This window comes from Amblyomma mixtum, chromosome 8 (assembly GCF_055824585.1).
Source record: "Amblyomma mixtum isolate Tamu chromosome 8, ASM5582458v1, whole genome shotgun sequence".
NCBI lineage: Eukaryota > Metazoa > Arthropoda > Arachnida > Ixodida > Ixodidae > Amblyomma > Amblyomma mixtum.
This window is the reverse complement of record NC_143019.1, coordinates 78,625,767-78,634,168: the sequence shown is the minus strand read 5'-3', so window position 1 is coordinate 78,634,168 and position 8,402 is coordinate 78,625,767.

The following is an 8,402-nucleotide window of genomic DNA, read 5'->3' as shown; positions in this document are numbered from 1 at the left end:
AGAAGCTCGACAACTTGCAAGAGCGCGCATCCTGAACCAACAAGACCGTGACGCCCGATGTTACAACCGCCGCCACAGACTGATGACGTTCGCCCCGGACGACAAAGTGTGGGTATGGACCCCCATTAGACGCCGTGGTCTTTCCGAAAAACTGCTCAAGCAGTATTTCGGCCCCTACCGAGTTCTCCGTCAGCTAAGTGACGTAACCTATGAAGTTCTCCCGGATGGGGCTTCCCGGACTGCTCGCCGTCAGCAGAGACCAGAGATTGTTCATGTAGTGCGGATGAAGCCCTAGTTTTTGCGAGACATTCAGTGACTAAGTGTTGCGTGTTACTCAGTTTTTTTTTTGTTTCTTTCTCCCTATTTTCTTGTTAAAGCATCGGGCCGATGCTCTTTCCGAGAGGGAGGGTAATGCCGCGTCTACAACAATAGCCGCTCGGCGGCTGTTGGCACGCAGCTCGTGCGCCACGTTGTTCGCTGCTGAAGAAGACGAAACTGGACGTTCCATCCTGGCCGTCTCGGTGTGCGCTGGCATCATCTCGGTGTTGGCGTTCCTCTGCCGTCTGGACGCAGCGCTACCTGTACCAACTGCTACGTGACAATATGAAACAACACCACCGCGTCTTCTTGAAATAGAAGCTAGCTCAACGTGCATATAGTACTGATATCTCTTAGCAGCCTCCTTTTTGAAACAGCAAAAAATACTGAAGCAATTCACAATTGCCGTGTTTTATTATTTTTACAGATTCGCCGGGAAAATAATTTTCAGGTTGCACTTTGCTTACAAACTTTATTAAAGAATCACGTTTCCTGCGTGTAACGCATCACAGCACCAAGTTCACAAAACCTAGTCCCCGCCCCGTCGTCTACATTTATATTTGCACAAACCTTCACCACACATGACACATATAGAGAAGTTCACAGGCCACATGTAAGCGCTGTGTTGCTTAGAAAATTCAAAAGGGTCGTCGTTGGATCAGGCACAAAGCGAAACCTAATGTAAGCTCTCGAAATACTGCGAGTTTTTATTTTGTTTTGGTTTGACCTGCCCCGTGTTTTACGTTACCACAGATATGGTGGACACGATCAATGGCAAACGTTGTTTCTTCTCAGTGCTTCACTAGCTTCTAGCTTCACTAGCTTCCAGCTTCACTAGGACAATGTTTTGTCTTCAAGGTGCAGCCAATGCCGACGCCAACAAATTGCAAATCGACATGCACAGCTGGCTGGAATTCCGACACCTCCAGTAGGCGTAGGCGTTAATTGGTGTTCTTCATTGCATGCTAAAAAGTTAAGAAATGCATGCGTACGTTTTTCGTATGCCCCGAGTGCTACCGTCGTCGATTGAGTAATGTGCAACTGCAGAGCTCCTCTTATGAAACCGATATTTATACTTATCCTGGTTCCACTCAAAAGCCCCAGCTTCAAACGATGCCTCAAGTGCAAACAAATCATTTTTCAAGTGTTCATGATACAAGTTGCTAACGCGATGAATACGAAAAGTTATATGTCTGTCCAAGTTAAAAAGCTTCATTAACAGAATCATACGACCTTAGGCAGTTGAGAACAGCTCTTCTAACACTGACAAAAAGGGAGAGCGCTCGTTCGAGATAATTCTCGGATAAGTCGGCAACGACCTTAAAACAGTGTTCAGCGGCCTACTTGGCATGTTCTGGTAGCTGTGGGTCTGTACAAACGAACTCCTCTTAATACAGTCCGCCCCTTCTTGAATATATCGGTTGCTGAATCTTAAATCATCGTGCAGCGTGGCGGGGTTCTCTTAAGCCCCATAATTGCGTTTAAGACAAGCAGCAAATCTCTTTCACTTCTCATCACTCAACGTCAAAGACATGGCAGTTAGCGAGTACTTATAATCGCGCCATGCCACGCCATATAAAAACTTGCTGAATTCGGGAAACCTTCATCTTTCTGTTTGCAGTGACGTAAAAGGAGGCTTCACACTCTAAGCAAGTGTTCTATGCACATTTTTGCATAATAGTGCCCTTGAACTTGGCACGGCGACTGAGCGTGTTACGCGGATACATCAGACGAGGGATTGCTATAAGGCGGCTTTGCCGTAACGGTTTTTATCCTCCCTCATTAGAAGTATTTTCTAGAAACTGGATACGCTTACCTCTGACATAGATTGAAGTGAGCTGCGACGTCCCTGTGATGCAGGTTAAGAAGCTTCTCCTCATTTATTTAGAACTGATTCAAGGGATAGTGGAATAGCATTTTTATTGGTTAAGCCCTACGCTCATAGGTACCAACCGCGAGCAAAATGGTCCGTTGTCTCATTGTCTGTTGGCCTAGCGCGAGCGCTTTATCGGTTGATTGGCCTCAAATAAAATGGTACATACCCACTACGGGAGCGCTTTGTTTCGCGGAACTGCCTGCTCTTCGTCTTCTTCTAAGCAGCAAAAATCCGTGTTTCCGCACTGATTTGAATGTAGTAAACATTCTATGCCGCTTTTTTAGAGCGAAAATCTGTTCTATCCGCATGCAAAGCTCAAGGTCAAAACCGCTTGGCAATGACGTTTAACCAGGAAGAGAGGTGAAGGTGTTGTTGTGACGTCCGATCACGTGCCTGTTTCGTCGGCGCCCCACAGCTGCGTTCCTCCTGGCCGCTGCCTCCGTCGCCTTGAGCTACCGTTCGCCGAATGACGAGTTCAGAGTGGAGAGAGACAAAATAAATAAAGAATGTTTCGCAAAGCCTCGCTGCAGAACATCAAGTGAACAGCGTGCCGGGTCCTGGCGGTCAACGATTTTCAATCGAAGGCAAACAGATTCGGATCACCCGGCTGATGTAGCTCGAAGACAAGCTGCGTTACAGCGAAAACGTGGGCCGTACGATACAGAGACGGATGAAGAACGAGTGCAGAGGCTAAAGAAAAGTTGTTTAAAAGTGCGTAAACGTAAAGAGAGAAAGTGCTTAGCCAAGGCCGCTGCCTCTGCATCGCTTACAGCGAAGCCGAGGTAAAACCGCAGCAAAACCGCACCTAACCTTGCTTAACCAGGCGTAGCCGAGCTTTTCGCTCGTCTTACTAAGTTTAGCCGGGTTTAACCGCCACCAGTTTATTTCTGAAACTTAGCTATCCTGAAAAATTGGTCGCAGTCCTCCATTTGGTTGCGAAAAGCAAAGGGATGCTTTACAGCGTGACCGGTGTAGAATGCAGTCGCAGTATGCTGGCAAGAGTTTCTGACCTCCATGGTTCTTCAGCTTAAAACTTTACTGGCCCCACCATAGCAAGTGCTTTAAAACTCTTGTTGTCAGCCATGGACAGCCGCCTTTAGCGCTGGGAAACTTTTGCCGAAAATATTCCTGATGTTCATAGGTCCCGCAAAACAAGTGCCTCTCTTGAATATCCGACCATAGCACGCCCAAAAAGCCTGTTTACTCCCGTTTAATTTTGATTCCGTAAAAAATATTTTTCCCCGTTTCGTGTAGAATTACTCTTGATGTAACCTGTTACGCAGGCCACATGCATGGAATCAAGAGATAAAGACGGTAAAACAAAGTAATGCCTTTATTGGTGCCCTATGCGGGGCATGACACTGGAGGCCGGCAGTAAAAGCTGCCATAAATGACAGCTTGACAGAGCCGCAAGTCCCCATGCACTAGACAGCGGTACAGTGACAATGCTCATATCTAAAAAAAGTAAGATACAATAAAATGTACTACTCAAAGTACCCTGATCAATGAAATTCCATTGTTCGAGAGTCGATAGAACATAGGATTAGCATGTTATAAGGCATGAAAAATGATGAAACAAATCGACTGCATGAAATTATTTCTCTATTTCATAAAAAATATGAGCAATGCTTAATTGTCACATTCCCTCCATCGAGGGGTGGCATTCTGCCGCTCCGTCACAGTCCCTCACTTCATTACGTGTCTCGCTCCACCGGCACGTGGAAATTTCAGAACACGAACACACGGCAGGAAAGAGAAACCAGATAGGCGGTTGCTTTTGAGGACTATACGAGGGGGTACCCAAAAGAAACCGGGCTTATTTTTGTTTGAACTTATTTGTTCACATTTTAAGCACAGACCTTCAATCTGCTTCAAAGTACTCTCCACTTGCAATGATACGCTTGTCGAATCTTTCATTCAATTTTTCAAAACATTGTTTAAATTCATCTTTTGCGATGCTTGACAGTTCCTCCGTCGTTTCTTTCTTAACCTCAGCAACATCAGCGAAACGCTTTCCATTCACCTATTTTTTCATTCTAGGAAACAAAGAAAGTAGCACGGAGCAAGGTCGGGAGAGTATGAGGGTTGAGGAATAGGGGTCATGCCATTTTTGGTGCAAAATTGTCGTGGAGACAGGGCTGTGTGAAAAGGGGCATTGCCATGATGGAAAAACCAGTCACACGACCGCCAAAAATCTGGCCGCTTCCACCGCACACTGTTGCCCAATCTTTTCAAAACATCCAAGTAGAAAGCCTGGCTAACTGTCTGACCCTGCGGAACAAATTCTCAATGGACGACTCCTCTCACGTCGAAAAAACAAATCAGCATTGTTTTGAGGTTTGGTTTCACCTGACGAGCTTTCTTGAGGCGAGGTGAATTTGAAGTTTTCCATTGGCATGATTGTTGCTTTGATTCAGGATTCGATTCAGGAACACTTGAGTTGTCCCCATAAAATCGTCCTTGTACGTCTTTCTTAATATTTCAAGAGTTTCCATTCAACTTTTTCCGAGCAAAAATCTGAATTTCACCGGCGCACGCTGTTCACGAAAATCAGCCATTGCAAAAACGACATTCACACAAAACAGCCGTCACTCTAAAACTCTGCCTAAACTAGTCTGACCTCCTTCAACGACGGCACTCGGCTTACGGACTCTGGAATGTTCGTTCTATGCGCTCCTAGTGGCAAAACGAGGTACCACAGAAGCTTTGCCGACCAAAAAATTTAGTCCGGTTTCTTTTGGGTACCCCCTCGTACGTATTTTACACTTCGGCAACAGGTGAACTTACCGAGGACGAGCAACTTTGTTGAAGAGGGCTTGTCCAGGACCGCTTTTCGCTACACTCTTAAGTAGACAACTCTTACGTACAATTAACAGTCCCGCAGCGCAGTCAAATCGTGCGGAAGTCTGAGAGTGTTTCACCACAAGCAAAATTTACATACAGCAGAATGTGATAGCAATTCTTACCCTATCAGTCGGCTATGTCCTAAAGAACACAGAGACACAAGAAAACTGAAAACATTGATTAGCGCCCTCTGGATGTCAAGACGCAGCAATCTACTGGCCATGGTACAAAAGTCCTCTTAGCGTTGAGTCATGCTAGACGGGTGATGCCAGCTTTGGTGGCAGACTGAATGCACATTTGAGAAGCGCGGTCGATATAGTGCTGCCAAGAAACATTACCTACTGCTAAATCTTAAAAAGCTACTGAAAAAGAGTCCCTTTCAAAACATTTCTCTCCCTATACTCAACAGGCGGTATACATGCTGTGTGAGCAGACACACTTCGAGGGAATAAAGAAGCTCAAAAGCTACCTCACGCCATGTCCCATCGGCTCAAATATATACTGTAGAAAAGTTGGTACTGCCACAAATCACCCATAACTTTAAAGGAGCAAAACGCTGGTGAAGAACTAAGTGCCGATGGTGTGTTCGACCAAGCTGTAGAGAAATAGAAAAAAATACTTGACGGATGCCATCCCTTTCATAGCTCCACTTGTCGCTAATTTCCCTGTTGCAAAGTATTCGTCGCACAAAGCAGCACTTGTATAACAGACAGATGGCTGACAGATGGCCTTTGTATCGATAACTGAGTGTGGCCCACACTAACGGCAGCTGATTGCGACGTGCCCAGCCATATAGTGGAGGAACGTCTGTTTTGAGAACACTTGCAAAACCTGGTAGGCAGCATTTCCTAGGAACTTCGGCGTTGCTGAGCAATTGTTTCATGGGGTAGGCTTTAACCCTACACTTAGTACATACACAAAGTGCCGTTCGCTAATGTGGATATCAGAACTACATGCAAGCTTCAACCACTGCTAAATAGCACGCCAGTGGAACGAAAGACTAACTGCGCGCTTGAAGAATGTGCCGGCTGCATTCAATCGTACGTTTTTTTTAGCTAATCGCAGCTCAATAGGCACAAATTTCGACTAGTTAGAAAAGCAACCTTTAAGCCGGTTTCCACTGAAAGGCTATTTGAATAGCGCTCACTTTAGAAATAACTTTTTTTACCGAGCAGGTTTGGAAACATCGATACACTGAGAATAAGTACATGACTCCGATGGGATTTATCTTATTTTCAGGTACAAGCGAATAACAAAGATGAACACTTAGTTTTAACAAGCAGACGACTGAGCGGATATTTCTCAACATCCCAGCTGTGGCGACAGCCTCTTTTTATCTATAAGTGTCTCGGGCATCGATGTGATAAAGAGCTTCAAGAGCCCCGTGGTGCTTTTGATGTTGCTGAGTAGATATTCTCTTATGATTGCCGTCCGGCGATATATCCGCTGCCTAGCGTGTGAGAAGAGCTTCGCTACAATACTGTGGGAGCGCGTTAATGCTCAGCGTTCTATGATCTCAGGTTTCAAAAAGACTAAGAGGCGAGTTTAGACACCCGACTGCTTGCAGCAACAACTGTTTGTGTTTCAGAAATGTTTAGTGCAAATGCGTTTCAACTGCCCGAGTGCGGAGTAGACCACACGGCGCTCGAACAGACCTGAATACCGTGCCATGCATTCGGAACTTTTTGAGATTACTTGAACAACATATCTTCCCAAGGCCCATTTTTTTCTGCATGAAGCGCATATAGAGCAAAATGCGCCTTATTTATACCCGAGCTGCCAAACTATGAATAACGTTCACTTTCCCTATTATTACTTCTTTTAATGATACGATCTTTGAGGTTATTCGATGAAAAAGGCAGGAATGAATCTCGAAGGTGTAATGGCACAACGAATGGCGTAATATACTATGATTTACATTGTCAAACGCCTTACAGGCCTCCAGGAGCACAGAGCATGCAAATTCATTTTTTAGAATTTGGTATGTGCACATCACATCACAAAGTTCATATAAAACCAGCTGAGTTCCTCTCCCTCGAATAAAGCCAAACTGAAGGTATATAGTAAAATGTAAATATTTTTCTCTAAGATAGCAACTATAGTTTAAAGGATCAATATACCTCGATAGTTTCCCACGTTGCTCACAGCACCATTTTTATACGTTGCAGTAATTGAATCGGAATCGACCCGAAACAACTAGCGCAACAATCATTTTATTTATAATGCATAACAAAACACCTTTTAAAGAAACTAAGTTTCTGCAGGGCATTTTAAGAGGCAATCAGTCTAGTCCACGTCATTTGTGTCTTTTAAGGGTAAACAGAATAGATAGAGGTTCATCTTAAGCACTTTCATGCAAAGCTGCAGAATTGAGGGTCGAAGAGTTGTTCATTGCAACACACTATAAACAGGAGCACTGTATCTCGCAGCCGCAAAAGCTACGTTAAATTCGTTAACTAAAGTGATCGATAGTGGGGAGAAATTTTTAGAGTTTATATCTATTGGTATCTTGGAAGTACAACCTCTCAATTAATTTATGAGATCCTCCATAGGCTGGTACTCGATTCTTCAAACCACCGTTGGATGTATTGTCGCTTTTCCCATTGGTTTATTGCATTCCCACTGTTCACGTACGAATCTGCTTTTTTGGCTGCGCCGTTTGTGGCGTAACTTTGTGGCGCGCGCTTCTGATTGGCTCCTCCATGTCGCATATGTGCCCCTACTCCTTCTCTCCCTTTGGGCGCTCGCAATGTCAAATCGGCTGCAGACGTCAGTTTTTTGCGACAATGCGGCTAGTAGTGCTACATCTCTGAAAAGCTACATGTCTTGCTTTGACTCTCCCTCAGTTCAAGAGTAATTTGCCGAGGACGAGGACAGTCATGCAGTGATTGAAATTCTCTGTGAAAAAAGTAAGATTTTCGGTCGATAGCTTATCTTATACTAATGTCTTCACGGAAAACTGAGTGCCTCTATTATGACGGGCACCAAACACATACTGGCACATAAAAACGCTGATTATCAGGCTACTAAGGGGTGATCTCGGTTCAATAGCGGGGGTGGACAAAAATGAATAGAAACCTGAAAAAGACAAAAGGATAACTATGTGCTGTCATAAGAAGTCATGGCGGTGTGCTATGGCTGATCTTGCTTTTTCCTGTCGGTCGGTGATGCATTTAATCTCTCGTCAGTGATCACATCGTCATTTGGCTGCTTTCTTCTGCCGCAATGTCTGCTACCTATATGTGAAGTCATTTATTGCTCCAATAATTTATGTCCATTGCGCACAAACCGGTCTTATAAGGTCACGTGACGTGCTCTCATTATCAATCTATTTTTCCTATTTCAGACGGTAATACAAAAGATT